General features: G+C 39.2%; 1 protein-coding gene across 1 annotated transcript in view; it reads right to left on the reverse strand.

Moving 5' to 3' along the window:
• The window catches only part of vlc (vulcan), a 140654-nt gene extending 126194 nt beyond the window's left edge, over positions 1-14460 (reverse strand). Inside the window, exon 1 of the mRNA XM_065235375.1 lies at positions 13940-14460. The gene's annotated coding sequence lies outside the window, so the exon portion shown is untranslated. The remainder of the gene's footprint in view (positions 1-13939) is intronic.
• Between the last annotated feature and the right edge of the window lie 12004 nt (positions 14461-26464).

Raw genomic sequence — 26464 nt, forward strand, 5'->3', positions numbered from 1 at the left:
CATCGAACTTCATCGGTCCGGAACCATTTTGTGGAGTCCCTGAGTGTTTTAAACTAAAAAGTTGGGAAACGTCCATAGTAAAATCCAACTGGAACGCCACAGATGTATCCAGACAGGCGAAAAGATTTATAAGACCAAGTGCAGCAAAAGCCCGGATTTTGCTTAATCTTAGTAAAAGAGGTCTTCGGGTAATAACTGGTCTGATGACTGGTCACTGCCCTAGCAGATATCACTTATATAAAATAGGAAAAATTCCGTCTAGCAAATGTCGGTTTTGTCAATCTGAAAACGAAACTGCTGAACATATACTCTGCAGCTGTGGAGCACTGTTCAATCAAAGAATGTCAATATTTGGAAAAGGGATATTAGAACCCTTTGAAGTTTGGCAAAGCAATCCCAAAATGGTATTAGACTTTATAAGACGAGTTGTGTCTGATTGGGACAGCGTGCAATGTCTACAAATGTGTATCACACCAGAGGATACAAAATACAATACGTAAGACAAGCTCTTATTTACACCCTGGCGATCCCAGCGAAGGATTTAAAACACTGGGTTTCATAGGTGATCTGGGACTCCTGGTCGGTTGATTGGCTTCGCTCAGGGGATACTTTTATCAGAAAGATCAAGGAGGTCACACATAGGTGGGAGGACCCACGAGAACACCAAATCCAGATCGTGATGTCTCGTCTAAGAACGGGTTACACCAACATTTTCCATAACTTCTCCGGAAACGGTTCTTTCCGCAGGATCTGCGACACCTGCCATGTCCCCTACACGGTAGAGCACATCATATGCCAGTGCCCTCAATATGAGGGCCTCCTTGAATTTTATGATATACCTTCTTCTTCTTATTCTTCTTCGCATTTCAAGCTTATTGCATATCCCATATTAGCTTATTGCGTGCTCTCAACTTAGTGTTCTAAGATGCACTTCCACAGTTATTAATTGAGAGTTTTCGATGCCTGTACCATTTTTGCATTGATAAGATTGTGTGGCAAGTCCAATCATACTTCTATGCCCAGGGAAGTCGAGAAATTTTCCAACCCGAAAAATTCCTAGACCGAACCGGGAATCGAACCCACCACCTCCAGCATGGTCTTGCTTTCAAAAGAGTTGTTTATTTTGTCAAGGCAAACAACTTTGCCCACGACATCAAGTCTCCAAAACATCAGAGAAAGAAGTTAGATTGTGGCGCCATCTTTGCGGAAGAGTTTTGAACTATTTGTTTATGTCAATAGATGGTCCTTATTATGATGATAAACTTTACCCAAGACACAAAGTCGCGGAAATCCTTCGTTTCAGAGTTATTAATTTTGCTCCGCTAGATTGCATTTCTGGCCCAGTGTGCAGTGGTTTTACGAAACTTTAGAGCCCACCCAAGCAAGCCGAATGATTGCCATTTTGTAAAATTAGCCGTATATCAGCAATATATTGCAAGCGAACTTGTCGGTTCAGTCAGTCAGAATCATTCGTTGCTAGACCGTCTAGCAGTATAGTTCGTTCGTGCGTTCGCTTAAGCTATCGAGTTATTTTTCTAGTCCGTTTCATCGCTACGTTCGCGTCGTGGAAGTGCCGTCATCGACAGGCACATTGGCAAGTCTTTTTGCACAGCGGTGACCAGCTGAAGAACAGCAAAGTGGAGTTTTACACCCACGATTTGCCTTCGATGAAACCATTGAAGGTTGCTTTACGAGGACTGCCGTAAAAGATGAACTGGTGAGGCACGGATTAAAACCAGAGGAAGTCCACCCAATGAATCGACGGCCTATGCCCAATACCAACTATCGTGACCAACTGTTTCTGGTCCACTTCATGAAGGGCTCCACCACCCTTGCTGCGCTGAAGAGCAACATACGTGACCTGTTTCAGGTCATTATCGACTGGGAATTCTACAAACCGTAACACCGTGATGTGCCCCAATGCACAAGCTGCCTCTCCTTCGGCCATGGCACGAAAAACTGTCATAGAAACCACGCTGCGACAAGTGTGCTATGGCCCACTCGACAGCGACCTGTGTTCAAGCTGCTGACACCGAGCCAAAGTGCGGCGGTACTCACCGTGCCACTACTCGGGACTGCCCCAAGCGAACGGAATTCATCAACATCAGGAAGAAGGTGGCTACTAGCAACCTGCCAGGTTGTCATCGAAACCAACGCACACCACCAGCCATCACGGATGAACAATACCCGGCAATCCAGCCTCGTCGCCTGGTGCCAAATCTCCTACCGCTACCCATCAACAACCAACGAACCGCTCCCTCAGCTCAGCATGGCCTCACTGCCACAGCGGCCCTGCCAGATCATGTTTCTGCCTCGGAGCCTGGACTATCGTATGCCCGTGTTGCCTCAAGCGATTCAGTTGACGAATCTCCTCTCACATCGGAAGAACTAGTAACGCTGGTTGCAGAGGTGATCGTCATCCTGCAAACCTGCAAGACTCGATCTGAACAACTTCATGCTGCCTTTTCACTCGTCACCAAGTATGGACCGTGAAGCTATAATAATTGCAAATTGGAACGCTTGCTCGCTGACGAACAAGCATAGAGAGCTATTCGATTTCCTCAACACCAAGGAGGTCGACATTGCTATTATTACCGAGACGCACTTGAAGCCCGAACTGAACGTATTCCTTCCCGGCTTCCGGCTCGTCAGACTTGACCGTATCTGCTCCAGGGGTGGGGGAGTGGCCATCGCTACAAAACAAAACATCAGTTGCCGGCTACTGCCAAGCTTCCAGCTGAAAACAATCGAAGCCATCGGAGTGGAGGTGAGCACATCACTTGGCCCAATCACCATCAGTGGCCCTCCAGAAAGACATGATCAAACTCACCCGGAGGAGCGAAAACTTCATCATCGCTGGTGACCTAAACGCAAAACACCAAGCTTGGGGCAACGGTCGGAGCAATTGAAACGGCACCATCCTGAATGAAGACCTGCAAGAAGGCCACTATACCATCTTGGCCCCGGACACTCCCACCCGGTTGAGTCGGTCTGGGGTTCATGCGATCATCGACATCTTCGTAAGCAACATGGGACACAACATCTCGCAACCTGTGGCATTCCAGGAGCTGAGCTCGGACCACTACCCGGTGGTGACCAAAGTAGGCTTCTCGGCTAATAGATTTCCAGCATCCCGGCGAAACTACCATCGTGTTGAATGGAATCGGTTCCAGCACTGTGTCGACACCGCCCTCGACTACGCAGTAAATCCGGACGCCCCCCAGGCGTTGACCGATGCCTGCTTTCCTTGGAGGAGGTGCCAGTATCCAGATAGGTGAGCAATACTCTGAGCCTTGATAATCCCACTAAAAACTTTATCAGACTCCGTAACACCATGCACCAACGTACTGGACTGCCTGCAACCGTCTAACAAAAATAATCCAACCAGGATGATGGACCTCAGAAATGAGGACTTTAGTAGCAAAATGAGCCCTCTCCCAGATTGTGCAAATCCCTTCTGGATGCTAACCAAAATCCTTAAAAATAAGCCAAGACCCATTCCCCCACTTGTGCCGTTGAATCAACCCAATGATTCAGTTGCTCATCTGATAACCCCTGAAGAGAAGGCTGATTTTTTTTTCTTTTTCTTTATTTTAGAGATTTTTAGCCTGAGGCTAGTTCATCTCTTAGAGAAGGCTGATGCTATAGGTCTACATTTCGTCAGCTCGCATAATCTCGGACTGAACATGCCTAGTCCATACGATACTGCAGTTGCGGTAAATGCAACCAACCTCCATCGAATTCCTAACAACTTTCCTGTGGAATCTGTGATTACGGCTGACGAACTGTTCGCTTATACCAAATCATCTAAAAATATGAAGGCCCCAGGTTTTGACCAAATCCTGAATCTGGAACTCAAACACCTGATCAGTGCCTAGGACTTGGCTACTTCCCCTCGTGCTCGAAGTCAGCTAAAGTCATTCCCATTCTGAAACCTGGGAAAGTTACCGATCCAAGTTGTTCGAAAGAGCAGTCTACCGTCGACTCTTGGCATCTGCCGAGGAAAACAACATATTGCTCGAGGAGCAGTTTGGCTTCCGTAAAGGTCGCTCGACTGCTCACTCGAGTAACAAACATTCTCAGACGGAACAAGTCTGTATCTAAAACATCTGCCATGCCATTGTTGGACGTTGAAAAAGCGTTTGACAATGTTTGGCATGATGGCCTGGTCTACAATTTGCAGCAATACGGTCTTCCAATCTTCCTAGTGTAGATAATTAAAAATTACCTCACGGACAGGACATTCAGAGTCTCTCTCAATGGCATCACATCGGATGCTTTCCACATCGATGCGGGTGCCCCATCTTGTTCAACCTATTCACCTCCGATATGCCGGCTCTCCCTGATGGTGGATCGTTGTCACTGTTCGCAGATGACACATCCATCATCTTTACGGGTAGGGCCATCGGAGCTCTGAACACCAGACTTCAGAGAGGCCTACATGTCCTGTCAGAATAATTCAACAGCTGGAAGATCCGTATCAACGCGGCAAAGACCCAGGTCATCATCTTTCCTCATTCCAAGCTTGTTCCGTCTGAGAATAAAAATATCAACTTAAACGGCACAATGGAGGAATGGTCAAAAGAGGTAGTATACCTCGGTCTTACACTCGACAGCAAGCTGCTTTTCAGGGAACACATTGACAACACAAAAACCAAATGTAACATCCTGATGAGAGCCTTATATCCAGTCATCAACAGGCGATCCACTCTGTCCCTGAAAAACAAGCTTGCTGTCCATAATCAAATAATCCTTCCTGTAATAGAATAAGGGGTGCCAATCTGGGAGAGTAGCGCAAATTTCCATCACCTCAAATTACAAAGGATCCAAAACAAGTTTTTGAGAATGATCCTCAACAGTCCTCCACGAATGAGGAACTCTGAGATCTATGCCTGGCTGGTCTTCAGACGCTGGAGTTACGGAGAACAGCTACCATCCAAAGATTCAGAGATTGCTGTAGGCAATCGAATTAGCTGATCATTAAGAATCTGGCACGTTAGGTTAAGCTTTAGATTAACTAGATAGCTTATCAAATTTTTAAATTCAATCAAAGAACACCCCCAAGGGGTATTCTGCAAACTAGTCGAAAACGCAAATATTAAATTAGATCAGCAAATGAAACAAAGATGAAGAGCCAGGTAGGCTAATCAATTAAATTGTAAATCAATGTACTATCATAATCATCAGAAATAAACATAATTGTACTACTACTACCAGGTTCAGTCAGACTTCAATATCCAGAAAATTAAAAAATATGCAATACTTTGCAAAATCTGCTTTTCATTGTGAAGCAAAGTGACTCATCAAGATCCAAAGATTGCAACATTGTTGCAGGCCCTCACCTCACTAATTGATAGTGAGTAGCTGGATCAGCTAGGTAGCATAGTTCAAAAAGCGCTCGTCAATGCATTAGGCAAAAGCAATTAAGAAGCTCATAACTGCCATAACTTGACGATTTCCGAGACAACCACCACCGGAAGGCTTGAAGAGCGGATGCAGGGCAGGCACCACACTAAAATCAAGTAAGCAAAACCCAACCCAAGCTCACAAGAGGCCCTTTCCTCACATCCGAATTGCTCTCCCGGCAGCGCGGTGTAGTTGAACCAATTACAGCCCCGGCCGGGATCGTAAATAGGTTAACCTTATCCGAATTCCTCCCCGATGGTGGCAATGCAGAAAGCACTTTCCACACGAAAAAGGAACGTGAGCATAACAGCGGAGATAGCCACTTCTATATTATGTGCAGTGCATGTACACACGGCTAGGAGTACAAGAGAAGCAGCAAAAAGCGCTAGTGCCGTTATAGTTCGTCTTGGAAGAATTGTACATTTTATTCGCTCTCCAAAGCTGACGCTAATCCAAAGCACGACGGATTCGAGTTAGTTGTGCCACAATTGATAAACCAATTAAATGGGTGATATGAAAGGTTTTACTTTTTTTGTGAAGAAAAACAATTGGAATGATGCAGATGGTGAAGCTTAATTGTGTTGCTACAATTTCTGAATGCCATTTTAACGAACCAGTCGGATAACTGAGCAAAGATGATAAATTCAAAATTACGTTATCAATTATTTTGACAGCTGAGGGTAATAACAATAGCGAAAGCCCTGCACTGAGTGAATTGTTTAGGATATAATAATTAAAAAATGAATTAAAAGAATTGACCTTCTACTGCAAAAGGTTAATTCATTCAAACGAACCTTATTCAAATTCCAAAACACTATCATTTGCGATCGCACATTGTGTGCTTCTCTTCTTCCATCCAAACGAGAGAGAAAAAAATTAAAAGTGACTTACGACGATGACCTGTAAAAGTAGAAACAGTAACGGAGAGCAGAGGAGAACGAAGAAAAACGTTTAATTTCATTAATTAATTTAGATAAAAACCTCGCCCAGGCATAAAACTAGCACTGTGCGGCTTTTGCTTTCCGCTCACCCTGATAGTGTAAAGACTCTCGCTTTTCCATTCACATGAAAATTCCAGTCATCCACAGACTAATCCGCCGGGAAAAAAGTGTGTGAACTTTGTATACTCAACGAAAGCCGATGGAAATAAACAAAAGAGCAACAACTCGACGAAAAAAAAAAGTGGAACAGTGTAATATAATTCGATACGCCACTATCATTCATCTGGCTTCGGTCATCATTGAGGTGCACCGGACGAACTGTTCGGTGGATGCAGTTTGTTGTTCACTGCACTCACACGGCAACGAGACTTTGTTCTATCCAACATTCCTCAATATCATTCAAAGTAGAGTGAAATTGTGTGCATGAAAATTTGGAATTTGTGTTAAATTAAATGTGCAGCTGTACAACTCGAACGAAAAACAACAGAAACAATTATGCAAACTGAAAAAATACATGAGCACCATTTTTTCAACGAATACAAGTACATCGGTATCGCAAAGCACTGCACACTAAAGTGTGCGAAAAAAAAACAAGTTCTTTCCGTATTGGACGCCCCCACACCCCAACCCTCTTATGAAGCAATGCTTTTGCATATCCAATTTTATACTCACTCACTACTCACTCTCACCTCCTAACTTGTTCGTCAACATTTTCGGCGACGATGTGTAATCACACCCCGAACAGTGATGTAGGTTTCATTGATTTTGGAAAATCTTATTTCCATATACTACCTACTACTTTATTATAAGGCAACTTTTATTGCAAGCTGTTGAATGTCTCGATCTAGAATTAAGTTTGACATATTATAACATAGATTAATTGATTGTATCAATAGTTTATACACGCTACAATATTAATAAGAGTTGTATGGTGGAAACTGAATTTCCATTTTGAAAATTGTTTCCTTTTTCCTGGAATGTTTAATCGATTTTTTTTTTATTTATAAATCATAAATTTAGTTACAAAAGTCTTTGAAAATGCTATTCGACATTAGGAACACTGTTTCAGTACTTATGGTAGCTGCGAGCTTTGACTCCCTCCTAAAATAGTGGAACGCAATGGTTTCTAAAGGATTCCACTATAGAGATTAGTGACGTTTAACGCACGCACATGGATCGCCATGTAAAGTTGTTTATTATTTTCCTCTGACTAACCTAACTATATAAATGTATGAAATTAGATCTGATTTAGGCTAATGTCAAGCTTCAAATATGTTAATCTACTTTATTTTAGGAGCGTTATACCTATGAAATAGCTATTTAGGCAACAAGATGCAAAAAGAAGATTGTTTCAGCACGAGTCGTAGTTTAGTAGAAAGTACAACGAGCGCTGAAATAGATAATTGACCACTTTGTCAAGCAGTTTTGACTTGACTTTCTACCAGCGATTTCACATAGCTGGACCAACTAATTTCTATTTTTTTATTGAACGCACAAATTTTGGCTGCTTTTCTCGAGGTTCTAGAAGAAAAAATCTCAAAATAATGTTTTATTTCAAAGCTCGAGTGGTAGTAAATGTCATTTTAACTGCTCGAATGAAGTGATTAATTACGACGAGTGCTGAAAAAATCGAATTTTGTAATGAGTTGCATGCAGCATTTTTTGCACTCAAAAGAGTAGCCAAAAGTAGCACTTTACCGCACCGAGTGCCTCGTTGGATAAACTATGACTCGTGCTGAAAACAAATTCATGTTGCAACTTATTACATAAATAGCTGGGAATCTCAGAAATACCTTACGAAATCATGAAGAATACAGAAAATGTTAATGGTCGATGCTGGATCTTACTAAAGGGGAGCTGGGATAGGAAAATACTTAGAAAAATCTTGCGTAATAAGTACATAGTCCCTTAATGCCAAAATCGGTTTGTTTTAATTCTAGCTTAGAGTCACATAGCGATTGAACTATTTCAAGTGCTAACAAATTAATGACAGACAATTTCAGATTTCCATGCGCCGTTTTTACACGCGCATGTCTATAACTGGACTAATCAGGCTCATAACAGCTAAAAAACTACATTTCGAAATTATGAAACTATGAGTTACCATTATCAGTGCTGTTACAAATCATTTCTTCTACACTCATCTTAGCTGAAAATGAAGACAACCTTAACAGGAAAACCAACTACCTACATGAATTTGAATTTTGACATAAACACATAGACCTGTGCACGGGTGAACTTTAGCTCATCTACTGAAAAAAAATTGACACAACAGCGGGGCCCTGTTTACTAAAAATAAACACATGAATAATGCTCGCGTAACATTTGAAAAGGGCCTATCAACTTTTGTAAATAATTTGCTAGGTCCTTTTCACGAGAACCGAAGTACGCCCACGCAAACCAAGAGCACTATCGGGAAGGGGAGAATTCCCTCTCCTCGATGGTTTTGTTAGTTTGCGTGAGCGTATTCGGTTCGCGCGAAAAAGGCTTAACAAGTTTTGTGTACATAAGTTGATAGACCCGTTTCAAATGTTACGTGAGTATTATTCATGTGTTCATTTTTAGTAAACAGGGCCCCGCTGTTGTGTCACTTTTTGTCGAGTGAGTGAACTCAAATCCATCCGTGCACTCGTCTATTCTCTTGATCAAGGCAACCTCTGAGTATCGAAGACAACATTTTATTTTTGTTCATTCGTAGCTAGAAGTTCATTATCGATTGTCAATATCAATATTCATCTTCATCTTGATGGGATGATTTTGAGGATCAAAAGCAAAATGATTATTTTCATATTACAAAAATACAACGCTGTTAGTTATAGTCATATGGTAGGAAAACGAAAAATTTAAAAAAAAAACTAAATTAGTTATTATTTGGATAGCGTGATATCAAATTTGGTAATCTGAAAGTTTTGAAATCTGTTGGTTGATATCAAAATTCAAAATCAAAAAAGTTATCAATAAGTTTTCATTTATTCAAAATAAAAACAAACCTATATTTCAATCAGTTCTATTGATATCTATCTTATATCGATTAGTAAATTAAATTCGCAGGTAGATTAACATTAATAAATGTTGTAAAATATAGCTGTACAAATCATATTTAAAGCTGAACATTGCATTAGGTCCTAAGTAACATTGACAGATTCTCTTCGTCAACTTTCTCTTTGTATCTCCACGGCCATGAAAAAGACATTCCCAGGTATTTTCAGCACACAGATCTGTAAAAGAAGATTTTATCTAGCATCTAATACGACAAACACAACAAGAAACGGTTTTGGGCTCAAGTTATTAACGAAAGAGAATGTCGACGAAAAGAATCGATCAATGTTACTTAGGACCTAATGCAATGTTCAGCTTGAATTGTCTTTGTGATGTTCATAAAAAATAGCATGCTGATAAGAAATAAAAATGAAGATTTCAGTGATAAACGTGGATGCTCTTTTCAAAAAAAATCAAATTTTGTTTTAAATTATATTTTTTAGAAATATCAAAATAATATCAAAATATGAATTCAACTGAAATTAAAAAATAGTATATCAAAATATGTTAGAAATATGATTTCAACAACATAATTTGATATCATTTTGATATTATTTTGATATCCGACTTTGCTAGGGGAATTCAACTACACTGGGTTGAAGCGCTGCTCATTGCGTGTGATGGTAAATGATAAAAGAGACACTGATTATTGTAATAATTTGTATATGTAAGATGCATGTAGAGGAGGTAAAGTTTGTGACACATAAAATCTGTCAATTTCGCTTTCAGAGGATCACAATTGTCCTTTGCTTGCTGTCTACTTTGTACATACAATTTTCAAACTGCCGTACTATAACGGATCTATCAACTCTATAATTTAATCTCCACATCTATCGTATAAAATCTCCACTTTAAGTCTGATATTTTACGTTAAGCATCTCCAACTCTGTATATCGTAGTCAACATTTTCTGGTTTTTATTGATTCTTCTAGGAACTCCCTGACGGCTCCTTCCATAAATCCATTTTAAATTTATTTGAATTCACTTTAGAATTTCCATGCAATTAACCTCATAAATTTCTGCCTAGAATAATCTTGGACTTCTTCCCTGCACCCTGCATTCAATTGGAAATTCAATTCGTATTCTCCTTAGAATTCCCATAGTATTCCTCAGAATTCTCAAAACAAAAATCCGTCACAGAATAACTTTGAAACTCTTCTCAGAATTTCTGAATTCCAGAAATTCCATTCCATTGGAATTCTCGGAATTTACTTCGAACTCATTAGAATTCTCTTGGAATTTCAGAATTAATTTTGAATTTAGGGGGTAAGAAGGAAAGGGGTGTAAGTGTCTTTGATCGATTCTCTTCATCGACTTTCTCGATCGTTAATAATTCAGTTGCAAACACATTCCTTGATTCGTGTGCCATTCTGAATGCTAGATGAGAACCTCCTTTATCAAACTATGTGGCAGAAATAGCGCAAAATCTGTTTATAAAGCTGTGACTATCAAAAGAGAAAGTCGATGAAGAGAATAGATCAAAGTAACTTACACCCCTTTCCTTCTAACCCACTCAATTCTTATTAGAATTGAACCTACACTCGAAATAATCTACACGTTGAAACTACTTGAAAAATCACGTAAGCTCTTAATTTTTCCTCTCCTCTCAGTTTTACGTGACTCCCGTAGAATGTATGCGATGTCCCTTAAATTTCACACGGAGTTCCTTTTTAACACACTTACATAATCAATGAAATGTACGTTATTTTCCCATAACACTGAGTCTATGTGCGTTTCACGTAAAGCTTATGTGATTTCCACATCTAAAAAAGAGGGGAAAGTACACTCAGAGCGCTGCAAATCATGGCGGGATTATAATGTGCTTTTGTTTGGTATTCGGTAGTGGCAAGATGTAAGCATAACATGATGAATTATTTTATTCTCTTTAACAAAAATAAACTATCTGTTTCATAGTGCTCAACAGAATGATGTCAAGCTGTCCATCAGTTTTTTCCTCTAAGGAAAAAAGTATCTTGGCCCATCTCCATGATCGTCCAAATTGTTTGTGCTGTGAATGTCAGTGACCAAATCACGTAACTTCTATGTGATAATACAGTGACGGATAAGCTTCATGAAATGAGTGCCCCTACATGAAAATCACGTTGCTCTTATGTGAAAAGTACGATGGAAAAAATCTACGTATGTTTTCACGTAGCATTTACGTGAAAATTATTCTGAGTGTAGAATCCTCATAGAATTCTTGTCAGAACTCTCGTTGAATGCACTCTCAATTATATTGGAATTATTTCCAAAAATGTTTCGGAGCTGAATTTTGCGTCTCTAATAATTTAAACAATAATCAAAAGCGACGCTCGTGTGTGTTAAGCCAAGTTTAACTATACATTTAGGTAATTTAAGCCAGGCCATTTAAACGGAGATGAAGAAATCGGTCCTCAGAGCACTTAATTTTACATGAGACTTTCTTAGTCTGTACTTTGGTATTCTCCTCCGATACATCTTGGTGTCATCTCTAGAATCCTTTAAAATTCTCTTAAAATTTACTTTGGATTTTTGAAGTTCTTAATCATCCTTGAAAAACTTTTGAAAATCTATCACAGACAAATACCTTTGGAAAATATTCAAGGTTTACAATTTATTTTCTTTCAAATTTTAATCGAAATAGAAGGTATTTCCTAATAGTTTTCCTGGTGTTCTAAAGTTTTGCGGTTCACTGGTCACCCTGGTTAAAATTTTATTTTATTTTCAACAGACATGTATATTTTGTTAAAACTACTGTAGACTGTCTCAGTGCCAAGTACTCAATTTAAACATTTTGTTTTTTTTTTTATTATAGTCAGTTTAACGCTCTTGGGTCATTCGTGACTTGTCCGGGGGTGAGATTTGAACTCGTGACTTGGGCGTGAGAGGTATGGATGCTCATGGAAAATCATTTACATTCATTTGCTTCTAACTTATTTTCATCAACAGAATTCCGTAAAATAGTGTTTGAAGCTGTTGTAGGCTTTGATATTAGCTACATCTTTTGTAAACAACTCAAATCTGTATCCCTTATGCATGATGAATCAGAGATCAATTGTTTTTCAGTGAATGTAAATTGCATTCACTGAAAAACAATAACATGTTCTGCCATCTCTATTGCATCATGCATAAGAGATTCAGATTTGAGTTTATTGAGTTGTAGGTAATATCAAAAGCTACAAAAGCTTCATACATCATTTAACGGTATTCTGTTGATGAAAAAAGTTAGAGGCAAACGAATGTCCTAAATGAATGCACGAAATGAATGTAAATGATTTTCCATCCCTGGCTACCAGCCCTGGGGTTATGGTAACAGTTTCTGCGATCATTATGCAACGGGTTTTGTAGAGCAGCCAAAAATTTGAAGTTTCGCATTAAATCACTAAGCTGCTTACCTTAAAAAATTAACAAGAACAAAAAAGATGAATTTTGAAACAGGTCGTTCCGCTGTTTTCTTTATTTAGTTTAGCAATTTGTAATGCTTGTTAAATGAAAGAAATATACACATTTTTATGAAATTTCAGTATTTAAACCAAAAAAAATTATTTATTATAAGTACACTGGAGTCGCTTTTTACGCGGGTGATACGTCCCGCGTAAAAAAAAACCGCGTAAAAAAAACCGCGTAAATTCCGGAATCAGCGTAAAAAAAAACCGCGTAAATTCCGAAATCCGCGTAAAAAAAACCGCGTAAAAAAAGACCGTGTAAGAAAAAACCGCGTAAAAAGCGATATACCGCGTCAATGGATCATATCATTCGAGCAGTTTAAAATGACGTTTCCTACCACTCGAACTTTAACGTGGAACAATATTTTGATATTTTTTCTTCTACAACCTCGAGAAAATAGGGTCTTATTTGTGATATGCTTGAAAAATCTGGAATTTATTGTTTCATTTCCGTAAATTCGTTGATAGAAGGTCGACTCAAAACTACTCGACAATATGGTTAATTCTGAAATCCGCGTAAAAAAAAACCAAAATCCGCGTAAAAAAAACCGCGTAAATTCCGGAATCCGCGTAAAAAAACCGCGTAAATTCCGAAATCCGCGTAAAAAAAAACCGTGTAAAAAAAAAACCGCGTAAAAAGCGACTCCAGTGTATACAGTTTGATAAATTTTGGACCAAATCAGATAATGGGATTGTAAAAAAAGTTAAAAAACGTGATGCCAACAAAATTTACCAACATCTGTATGAACCGTAGAAATTTGTTTGAGCCTAACTGAACGCCATTTTCCTAAGAAAAAAGACGTAGTTTACGTTAAAAAAATAACTGACAATCACAAGGCACTGCAGACTTCAAAAAAGCGATTGAAACCCAAATTTAGTTTATGCACAAGTTGGATAAAATTGTAGACCGTATCAACTGGCAGCACTGCCCTTTTTCGATTCATGCTCGACCACACACACAGAACGCAGTCTATGTTCCTTTCTCTTTTTCATGCGATGAGTCCACTCTCTCCTCACCCCACACAAAAATGTCCCTTTTTTGCGTATTTCGCACAAAGAACGAATTCCAGGGAACAAACTGCTTCCACACGATAACGTTCATCTTACAAAACAAGATTGTATACATACCGTATCTAGAGCATATATTCGCCTGTGCCACGAAGCCAACTGTTCGTAATTGTATCCGTTTTGTGCTGAAGAAAACTCAAATCAACCTTCCAGAAGGCTAAAATTCCACTAAAACTGACATCAGGAAGTTCTATCACTACACTTGAAATACATACCACGACACAAAAGTGCACTTTTTTATACCGTCTCGATCTTCTTCAAATTTTTCCACACAGCTTCCAGCAGAAAAATTTGCAACTTTCTGTCACTTCCGTTCGTTCGCCTCTGCTACTGTCACAATCACAATCACAATCCAGAAAATCCAAATTCAAAACATCTAACGCGTCGCGGTTTTCCCGTGCCACGACGGATGCCAACAGAACTTCGACCGGATTCCGTCCAAGGATTCTGTTTTCTGCTCAGAAATTTTGCTCAAACTGCAATTTTCGACCAACGAATAACGAAGAAACCGTGCCAACTACTAATAATAATCAGCGGTACTTCCTTCGCCCAGAGCAACATCACTACATTTGAAACGGACCGACGAACGGGAGCATACTTTTTTATGATGATGAAACGTGAAAAACGCAATCCCGCACACACAAACGAGACAGCAGATGACAGTAGTTTGGTTTTCGAGCTAGCTCCTTCTCTTTCATTCTCGCGGTTTGTTGAGCATGCCATGCTAGTGCATAGCAGAGTTTCTGAATGTGTTGGTAATATTGATGTTGTGCTTTCGACAACCTACAAAAAGCATATACCGGTATAAATTTTAAGCATAAGTTTGACACATCGGACATCGCATGCATAAAATACAGTTGAACGTCGATTATCAGCAGTATACCAGTGCCAGTTTGTAAATCAGTAAAAAATTTTTTCCTATATCAGAAGGCTAACGAACTTCGTCCAAATTGTTTATAATTGAACCGCCTTGCCTACATAATTTTAGCTGTAATTTAGAACCAAAGTTTATGTTTTTGGGAGAAGTGCAAATAGAACTTCGCTTTATTGATATTCATAGTTCTACTGTATAGATCAGTGCACGGTCCCTAACCTCACTTTTTGCTCCCTATCATTTTGCTTCTGAGTAAAAAAGATAGCAACGAATGGGAGCCAAAACAAACCACCCAAAACTGTCAAAACTTACGGGTGAGAGAAGAGTGCGGCAAATCTTCGTGAACTGATCAATACTGCTGGATTGCCCAGTGAGTGTTCGAACCCATGCTTGGAGCTCGTTCCGACCCGTTAGACCAGTTCGATAGGGTTGGATACGAGGTTGGTTGTATGCAGTTTTAAAACGACGGATAAAATAGGCACGGAACACTTGATATCTGGAATGGACTTTTCAGAAATTTTGGAAATCAATAACGTCCATAGAAGAATCCTAGTATTTATGTTATATTTAATTTAAAGATTTCCTGAATGTTTTAGGATTTTATCGGAAAAAGCATGAATTCGATACACACTCAACTCTCTCTTATAGTACGTGCAGACTACAGAGTTATAACATGTTATAGCGCTATCTTGATGGTGGTTTCTGTGTAGCAATTATTTGACAACCGTTATAACATGTTATAGCTGCTCAGTCTGGCCAGCGTTTTATGCCTTGTTCAGACTGGAGAGTTATAACATGTTATAACGGTTGTCAAATAATTGCAGCACAGAAACCACCATCAAGATAGCGCTATAACATGTTATAACTCTGTAGTCTGAACGTACTATTACTCAATATTCAAGGAACCATCGAGTTACAGAGCATCACAGGAAAAAAATCACTATGATTTTGAAATGAATTTGGAAATAATATTTAAGATGATACTCTAAATGCCCAAGCACAATGACAGCGGAATGGCAGCGGAAAAGCCCGATCAGAGTAAGCTTACTTGTCGGATTGAAAACCAGTTAGAAGCGGTTAGGCGTCTTGATGTCATGTGTGACAACTGTCAAACTTTCCGTTGCGCACACTTTCAAACGCACATTGCGTTTGGGCCTTAAGGAAACCTTAAGGCCGGCACACAATGGATAAGTTGTCTGGTTTTTTGACAGTTAGCCCATGCATTATCTGTCAAAAAATCCGAAAATTTATGCACAGAAAAACAAAACTACCCACCGCTTGGGTTTTTTAAACTCAAATTTGAGTTATTTGACCTCTGCCCGTTTCATTTCCTCTCGCTATTGTTGTCAAAAATAGAACGAAAGATTCGACTCAACCGTCTAGTTCCGTACGAGAAGCCAAAATTGAGTAATATGCGATATACCCAAATTTGAGTTGATTGAACTTAATTTTGGGTAGAAAAAATTGAAAATAACTTAGCGATGGGTAATTTTTTTTGCCGTGCTTAAATGCAAACTACTTTGAGCCGGTTTACCCAAATTTGGCTTATCGTACGGAACATGGGAGATGAGTGAAAAGAACTTAATTTTGGGTTGTTTTGAATTTCTGTGTGCATTGTGCAGGCTGGCGCACACTTTGAAGTTTCACAGCGTGAAACTTCAAAAGCACAAATGTCAGCTCCCTCAAAACATACGAATATGAAATTGCTACTCCTTGGTTGTAGCACTACAAGAAACAGAGAGTTGCAATTTCATTATTGTATGTTTTGTTGGAGCTGATGAGCTTTTGAAGTTTCACGCTAAGGCTTCCTCAACGTTTTATTCAAGCATGAATTCAGTGGAATTTGTTTTTAGATTTTTCGACTAAAACATTCATTTATGATTTTAGGGAGATAGCATTGCTTGCAAAATTGGAGAGACTTTGAATTTCATTGAGCAAGAGAAAATATCAAGGTACAGAATATCGAGAGTTAAGTATAAAAGCAAAAATATCCCTCACCTATGATCAGAAAACTATACATGTATGTTAAAACAACTTGAAAATATTTGAGTAGGTTTATGTTTGGCTTTTATATTTTTTTATTTTCTTTAAACCCATACCTTCCCATGGTTGCGTAGGTGATACGAATTTTCGGTTCATCATACGATTTTCAATCCAGCTTTAAATAGGGTACTACTTCGTATTTGTGGTATTGATGTCTCCAGCACAGTGGAGTTGGTTTCCTGCTTAGCGTTCAGGCTCACGCCTTTTAATGAGAAGATAATCAATGCTAGATGCACGGGTTCGAGACTTTACCATAATGCAATGCTACGCGCCAACCGCTGCTGCTGAGGTACGGGACAAGGAAAATTCCTACACATGAAATGGGGACGACCCCGGTGGAGTGGCTAGCATCCATACCTCTCACACCAAAGTCACGAGTTCAAATCTGATCCCTGGGCAAGCTACGAATGATTCAAGAGTATGCAAGTGACTATACAAAAAAGTGTCATTATTAGGATTTACACAGGGGACTTCAATGCGAAGACCGAACCGAACCCGAAAACACGGACTATGACCAACCGGTGGAAAATAACGATTTTAAATTGGCTCACTACTTGACTAGCCTATTGGTCCCAAGCAAATCGATTAACGTACCCCATTATAGTTGTAGTACTACACTATGTTTGTTTTGATTCGCTATGAAAGTTTGACAGATAAAATCAGGGTTTCGTGAATTTTCCTATGTTTCGAGGGGTGCACTTTTTGGCTCAGCTCTGGTACTATCTTCGGTCCTAAGCTAATCGATGCACCCCTCGAAACATGGGAAAATCCACGAACCCCTCATTTTATCTGTTAAACTTTCATAGAGAATCAAAACAAACATAGTGTAGTACTAGAATTCCGACTAGAATGGGATACGTTAATCGTTTGCTTGGGACCAATATGCTAGTCAAGTAGTGAGCCAATTTCAAATCGATAGTTTCGTATTGATTGTTGACTATAGTGCAGGAACACAAAAGTAGGTAAAGCGGGTCAAAGCAGTTTTCATGTACTTGTGTGCAATTCGTATGGAATGTTCTACTAGCTTTCTACCCAAAAGTAGGTAAACATGATTATACGCTACGTTGGGTTCCAACACTTTACTACCTCTATTGGGTGGTTTTGCTCCTCCGTTTTTGACAACAGTTTGTCTCCTTTTCTCCTTCTACACTCAAAAAAGTCCACACGACTGATCGAAGTGTTTAAACACTTGATAATTCATGTGCACAATCACATTTATTATAAGTGTGTTTCACCATGGTTCAATGTGTTCTACACGTTGATTTCTTGTGTTTCAAACTTTGAAATGTTGATAATCTTTAACTATCAATTGAAGTGTATTGCATATTGAATCACACTACTGTTCAAAACAGATGGATTTGAAGTGTTTTGCATTTCAATGCGATGTGAAATGCTTGTTATGCAAGGTAAACATTGAAAACATGAGTTGTGACTTCATACTTATCTACTAGCCTCATATATGAGAACAACCGTGGGCCAGTGAGATCGAACGAAGACAACTGCAGCAGCACACCCCAACAGTCCAGGATCAATTCCCAAATCAGACGCATTAAAACAAGGCATGTGTATGCTCTGCCCTCTCGCTGCTTTGTTTATTTATTTCTCGATTGATTCGGTAAAGTAGAAGTCGATAAAGTAGAATATTGTAGAACATTAAACTATGATGTGCAAAGCCATTGATATCATCATGTGAAGCACATAGAATCCAAGTGCGTCACTATTCGAACCAATAGTTTTGAGACATGGCTCAAAGCATAAGATTCTTACATGAAATGGCTGTGTTTCTCAATAAGTGCAAATTGCTCTTCTATCATTGTTTGTGATACAAAAACATCCATCCAAATATACTTTCATTTATTTAAGATGATCATAGGTCAAAAATTGTACAATGTACAGTTTGAAATGATGGGTACATGATTGTTACTTCGGTCATTCGGACTGCCTAGCATGATTGGTGCTCATTTTCTAAAGGCGGGGCCAATCAAAAGTTAGGCACCCTACTCTGAAATCGTCGTCTGAAACGTCCAATGTAACACTCATTGATTATGCCATTGAGAAAAATCGTCCAATGTAACATGTCCGATATACAACTTGACTAGTCAAAACATCCTATGTGTACATGAATTTCAAAGTAAAATTGTGATTTTACCGTTTCTACTGAATTTTCAACTTTATTATTCACTGACTACATTAAAAATAGTATTGCAAAATGTATAGTTTCTAAACAGTTAAAATAATAATCTGTCGAACTTCAACTTCGATTTTCTCAAAATGGTGGATATCTCGCGTCACTTTTCAAATAGTCCAATGTAACAAATGTAAACAAATCGAGTTAAGCGATACAAACAATTGCTCATCTGTCATTGTATGTGATACAAAAACATCCATCCAAAATTACTTTCATTTATTTAAGATAATCATTGATCAAAAATTGTCCAATGTACAGTTTGAAATGATGGGTACATGATTGTTACTTCGGTCATTCGGACTGCCTAACATGATTGGTGCTCATTTCCAAAGGCGGGGCCAATCTAAAGTTAGGTACTATACTCAGAAATCTGCGAAAGGGAATCTAGTATCATGTAGACAAAACGTCCAATGTAACAATCATTGATTATGTCATTGAGAAAAATCGTCCAATGTAACATGTCCGATGTACAACTCGACTTGTCAAAACGTCCTATGTGATTTTTTCTATGTTGTAGCATGAAATTCAAAGTAAAATTGTGATTTTACTGTTTCTTCTGAATTTTCAACGTTATTATATGCTGACAACATTAAAAATAGTAATGCAAAATGTATTGTTTTTAAAAAGTTAAAAAAATAATCTGTCGAACTTCAACTTCGATTTTCTCAAAATGGTGGATATGTTACATTGGTCTATTTGAAAAGTGATACGAGATATGTTACATTGGTCTGTTTGAAAGTGACGCGAGAATTCTTTCCATTCCGCTCGTATGCCAAGTCTTTTTTATTTTAAAACGCTTCTGAATGAATGTCGTTCCCCTGGCTTTAGGACCAGTGTGCAGTGAAGAATGTGGAATGTTTTCAATATTTTGGCATCTGAAAGCGTCAGACGGCGGGATTAAGAGCGACATAAGCAACAATCAATACGAAACTAACGATTTTAAATTGGTTCACTACTTGACTAGCCTATTGGTCCCAAGCAAACGATTAACGTATCCCATTCTAGTTGAAATTCTAGTACTACGCAATGTTTGTTTTGATTCACTATGAAAGTTTGACAGATAAAATGAGGGGTTATTGGTTTTTCTTATGTTTCGAGGGGTGAATCGATTAGCTTGGGACCGAAGAGAGTACCAGAGCTGAGCCAAAAAGTTGAGCACGTTATTTCGAGACCTTCTATTCTTAGAGCTATCTCTATGACATAAGTGCACGTATCAAGAAGGCTATAGGACTGAATTTTCTAGTTTACGAAATATTTGAAGATCAAACCAGGTTATAGTCAGCACCAGTGAATCCAAACACATAAAGCAACCAACGATGCAGACAAAACTGTTGTTACGTCCCAGTTTGCTACGACTACCATGACAACCTCGCTCTGTAACATAATATCACAGACAAACAGACATAACACTCACAATCACAATCGTCGCAAATAATGTTTTAGTTGGGAATGTGCTTGCATTTGTCATGGTGGCGCCAATGAAGCATTGAGCAAGCCACCCCATTTAGAACTTATCAGTGATGCCAGTTCTTTTTCACGTCTAGTTAGTAGATGTCAGCTCTTGAAAATGAAAAGTGGTCAAGGCATCCCCACATCTGACGAATACAGAAAAAAAGTTGTTGAATATTACATCAAAAGTGCTGCACATTAGTCATTCCGTTTCTAATCTTACGCTGTACGATTAACACAAAATTCGAGAACATATCATGTTGATGACTGTAATATTCTATCAACGTTTACCCCTTTTACCAGTTATTGATGTTCAATACTTTACCATGAATTTCATTGATTGATACATATTATATATTGTTTGCTGTACACACATTAAAGTGATGAGCAGTGGTAGAAAGGGCACTAATTAGTGATGCATTAACGAGGTAAAACTTATTTCCAGGAAAAGAAAAAGCACACTAAACAAACAAAACAAATCCCTAAAAAAAAGTCTTAGCTTCTGTGAATTTTTCCTACGGATCCGTATTTCTGCAGAACTCAATCAATTCTATAGATCTACGGACATCACTGACTTCCATCTGTTTTGTTTTTATAGAGATTTACACGTCCGATTGTATTGATGCGATATGAGAGAGCGTGTTAGTGATTATCCGAGGAAAATACATAACAAATCGATGTCAAACTTATTTTGACAAATCTACTTTCATACATTTTTTAGGTTAGCCAGAGGAAAATAATAAACAACTTTACACGGCGTTGCCCCCGCTAGTGTGCGTGCGTTAAACGTCACTAATCTCTATTCAACACAGCTGACGCGTTGACAGAACGAGGGAAAAGCAACTGGTAAAAAAATGGCATGAACGAGGGATGCCCTGGTTGCACATCAATGCTTGGGAATGTGGATGATAGATGGTGCTAGTGCGGATGCAAAACGATATTTTTTGAAGAATTTTCTTCTAAGAGTTATGTCTGTTTGTCTGTGATAATATGTTAACATAATAATAGATATAGAGATTGCTGACGTTTATCGTTCGCACACTAGGTCACGTATACGTATACGCAAAATGTTTTCATCGGGAAAAAAAACTTCATAGCGGAAAATTTTCCCGATGAAAACAAATCACTGACACAATCATACTTTAGCAATCTCTATTATCTCGATCGGAGTAGTAGAAGGATAATGATATATTGCTTGCCTGCTTTGTTACAATATACACGGATGAGGACATAGCTTGATCTGAATCGAGAAAAGACATAGCGGAAACAGTCCTATTGGTGTGGTACGTTTGTAGCGTTAGAAGCATATTGCTGTGTATGGAGGTCTCCATACACAACAATAGGCTCCTAACGCTTCTAACGTATCGTAACAATAGGACTGTTTCCCCTAACAAAAAAAAAATCCCACTAACGCACGTGTATCATCTTCGGCTTTACTTCGTGAAGCTGCTTGTTAACAATTTGCTCGTTTCTTTCTACCGCCCCGAGTGAGCTGTGTCGCACGGGCTGCTTGTCATGAAAAAGAAGGAAGAAGATTATATCATTATTGCTTTCCACTTCTGACATAGCGTTATCATTCGGTTCGTTGATCGCTTGTCATTTTGTCATTTGGAGATATTTTTGATTCCTTGATCAGCACACCAAAATTCGAATGTGAAATCTGGAGTAGAGATGAACTAGTCTCAGACTAAAAATCGCTTTGATAGTGAATTAAAAAAGTAAGAGAACGTATCCAAGACACGGCCGTAGATTTGACGTAGTGCTCGGTATCAATATTCGGTGACTGTGTTAGGGAAACCACTTTTTCCATCACGGAAACACCTCATTTTCTCATGACCAAATTGCGCATTTTTGTGCACATAACGCACGGAATTTTTGGTTTATTCAATAGATAGGGGAATTTACGTATTCTCGGCAACCTAAGCAGCGATCATCTTTCTATAGTCTTTTTATCTAAGGAACGCACACATATGCAGTATTGGTTTGTTTACAATCTTTTACTGCCAGCTGCTCTAACAATTTCATTCGAAAGAATTGTCAAAAACTGTTTTGAAACGCTTTTACAAAGCTCCAATCTTCTCTAGTGAGAGCGACTATTGTGGGCAACATCTTTTTATTCGGCAACCTTTCTATTTGAGCTGCGTGTTAAACGGCTGTGCTTTCATCGGCAGCTCGAAATCAGCAGCATTTTGTAGTGCGTTTGTTTCATTTCAAGAAAACCCTGCTAGATTACGTTTCGTTTGAATGCATTCAGCGAGTGTTTTCGTGAGAAAATCCAGCGAAATTAGCGTTTTAATTTGGGTTGCCGAAAATAGTATGTCATGCCGAAACCGTCATTTCCCCTAATAAAAAAAGCAAAAATTGATTTAGGGAATTTCTTGCTAAAATTTTCCAATCGCGAAATATTTGCGATCAATAATATAAATTCGATTTTTTTTTTGCTTTTTTCGAGCGTCCTGGAGAAAAACCTTACCTTAATTCGAAGTGTTTCTGGTTAGTTGATAAGGTCAGTGTACCGCTTCAATACTGTTACGCATTTGACCACAAACGTTTGGTTGCTGGGTACAGTATTAAAGAGCTTTGGGGGTGATGTGACTGGCAGCAAGACGAGCGAACGTGCAATGGAAATTAACTTTTAAACAAAAATAGGACCGTTTTGCCGTGATGGTTGAGTAATGCTGAGCTATTAGGGTGTTCAACACGAATGAAGATGGCGAGCTGTATGTTGTTTGGAACGAGAGTGATCGCCTTTGTACAGATGGCCCACAGCGACTCACAAAGAGCTGCTGTATCCGATCAGTAGCGGTGCGGCTTGTTCCTCCTTCGTAGGTGAATCAAGGGCTCTTGAGGGCAGTGCTGCACCGTTCGAAAAATTCATGTAAATTTCTGCGAGATATAGCGCACATAAAATTAACGCTAGATTTGGCATAAGTTTGCGCGATATTTCGTGTAAATTTAAGCGCAATATCGCATATATTAGCAATATTGCATACAAGCTTTTAAACGATTTCACTGTTCATGCCAAGTATAGCACAAAATTAAACGAAGGGAGGTTTTACGCGATAGTTAAAATTCAGAATTTTTTTCTGTGTGGTGAAGAATGCACAACGCCACGCGCCGAATGCACTGCTGTTGCTGCTGATGATGACCAATGAGCTGGATTACCGAGGTGAAGCAATCGGTTAAGTTGTGTGAGTAAAACCCCTGTACGATACAAGCAATTAGTGACGTCACTACTTGCGTTTACGTTGATTTTTTGGTTTACTAATACAACAATATTTCACGATCTGCTTCACCTCTCTCTGTACCTTATTGGCTGATGACGACCGGACAACAAATAGAGCTAATAAACTATAGAGGAAGTCATTGTTGCTTGTTAGGTAGAAGAGTGGACTACCCTAGCAAAGTATGAGATCAAATTGAAAACTAAATTTGAATACCTAACCTGCTACCTGCTCACCACGCCGTCCGAAGCGAAAATGAGTTGAGGCATTTTGCCATTTAAATGATCTTTATTTCTTGTGATTGTGTGTTTTACATGTATGAATTTTTTAAGTGACACAGATGCGTCTTTTCAACTTTAGTACATTTGAGATTTTAATTATTAATAACAGTTCCTAGTCCTATCAGGCCTATTTTAAAGTATGACCACCTTGGTGGGATTGGTTTGATTTGAATTGGAAAAAGGATACTACTTATAACTACTATTTACAACTACAACTAACCTACAACTACTATATACACCTAACCTACTATATACAAATTGCTTATCAAAGCATGTTCTGATAAATTACATTTTTGTGCAAATTTAGTCTTAATTTCGTTAATTTTGGAATCTATTTTGGCAATGCCTGCCTCTTCATGTAAATTTGTTATTCTAGTGTCGAAAGGACGATCAAGAATCATCCTCAGCACTCTATTCTGAGCTACCTGAATTTTGTTCCTGTGAGTCTGTGCACATGATTCCCACACCGGAGCTGCGTAGAGGATCGCAGGTGCTATGATTTGTTTGTAGACGGCCAATTTGTTCACCCTTGAGAGGCGGGATCTGCGGCAAATCAGCGGATACAGACTCCTAACCAAGGCGGAACACTTGACTACGGTTTTCTCCACATGCGAGCGGAATAGGAGCTTTTCGTCAAACAACATCCCGAGATAGGTTACTTCGGCGGACCACTCAACCCTTGTGCCATCCATGATTACAGTACAAGAGGGAGCCGGTTTTAGTTTGGGTGATTGCCGATGGAGGAACATGATTGTTTGTGTTTTGGAAGCATTGATTTTGATTTTCCACGTGGTGGCATAATCAGCAAAGGCGTTAAGGCATCGTTGAAGTTTGTCCGTTATTTCGCGAGGCATCCTTCCTTTGACGGCTATTGCGATATCATCTGCGAACAGGAAAAACACGCAACCGTCACCGAGGGGAGGAATGTCTGAAGTGTAGATGCTGTAAAGCAAAGGGCCCAACAGACTTCCTTGCGGAACTCCTGCTGGGATGGAAAACGTGTTTGAAAGGCAGCCATTCAACGATACCTTAAACGACCTTTGCTGAAGGTAGTTACGGGTTATTTTAACAAGATGCAAAGGAAAGTTGAAGTTAAAAAGCTTGTATACAAGCCCATTGTGCCAGACATTGTCAAACGCTTTCTCAACGTCTAACAATGCCATGGCTGTGGACTTGGATACAGCCTTGTTACTTCGGATGTTATTCATCACCCGCACTAGCTGGTGATTGGTGGAGTGCCCCTTTCTGAACCCAAACTGTTCCGGAAGGAGAATGTTTTGCTCCTCGACAAACTTGAGCAAACGATTGAGAATAAGTTTCTCGAACAATTTGCTCAGCGCTGAAAGGAGGCTGATTGGTCTATAGCTTGAAGCTAGCGTTGGGTCCTTCCCGGGTTTGCGGATAAGTATGATTTTCGCTGTCTTCCAGATACTTGGAAAGTAGTGCAGTTCCAAGCATCTGTTGAAGACAGCAGCCAGCAGAGAGTGAACCTTCATGCTGAGATTTTTCAACACTAGGTTGAATATTCCGTCAAACCCGGGGGCCTTCATGTTTTTGGTGCATTTCAGCGCTGAGCAAATCTGTTCCACTGTGATTCTATCCTCCGGAGGGATGGCACAAGGGGAGGATTCAAGGTTGAGTACGCATTGCTCAACCTGAACTTCGAGCGGACTTTGGATGTTGGAGCCAAGCAAGTGCGATTTGGCAATATGCTCACCAATCGCATTTGCTTTCTCCTGAGGGGTGATTATGAGCCGGTCGTCATCATTTTCATCTTTTAGTGGTGGAATGGGTTTAGGGTGCGTCTTTAAGACCTTGGCAACTTTTCAGAATGGTCTGGAGCGGTTGTCCAGATTCTGGACAAGCCGCCCGAAACTTTCGTTCCGGAGTGAGACCATTCTGGAAGCAATCTCCTTGTTCAGATCGGCCATTTCACGTTTCCTCGCTTGATCTCCAGTCCTCTGAAACTGGCGTCCCTCACAGGAACTCTTGAGTTGAGGCAAGATAGCAACGCTCTTTTATATCTTTTCAGTTTAAAGCAGAATGATGTGAAACAAAGTGATCGATTATGATGTCTGGGTTTGGGAAGAACGTTTATTTCATGAAAATAGTGATAAAATTATTACTTTTTATTTGTACATTGGACAATGCTACATTGACAATGACATTACCAATTTTTCAATAGTTTCTTGTTGAAAATCATCAGTCGGAAGCATTGTTTTCGATGCGTAGAAATATTTCTGATCGATTGGTGATAAAATTATTGAAACTGGTCCAGGGGCAGCTGAGTTATTAATGTTCACAATCTTTCATAATTTTGTTACATGTTCCATTTTTGGTTTTCACAAAGTATACATCCATATGGAAATCAAAGACGTAGTCCTTCGTCAAAACCCTATCTTATTATTCCATAATTTTATAAAACATTTTTTTAGCCTAATTTAATGGAAGGCACCCTGCTCTAGCTATGAAAATAAATCAATTATAAAAATGTCTAATTTCGAGATCTAAAAAAAAAACCCCGAA

This window comes from Ochlerotatus camptorhynchus, unplaced genomic scaffold (genome assembly GCF_037179485.1).
Source record: "Ochlerotatus camptorhynchus isolate MF236.1 unplaced genomic scaffold, CSIRO-AGI_Acam_v1.1 ptg000475l, whole genome shotgun sequence".
In the NCBI taxonomy this organism is placed as follows: Eukaryota; Metazoa; Arthropoda; class Insecta; order Diptera; family Culicidae; genus Ochlerotatus; species Ochlerotatus camptorhynchus.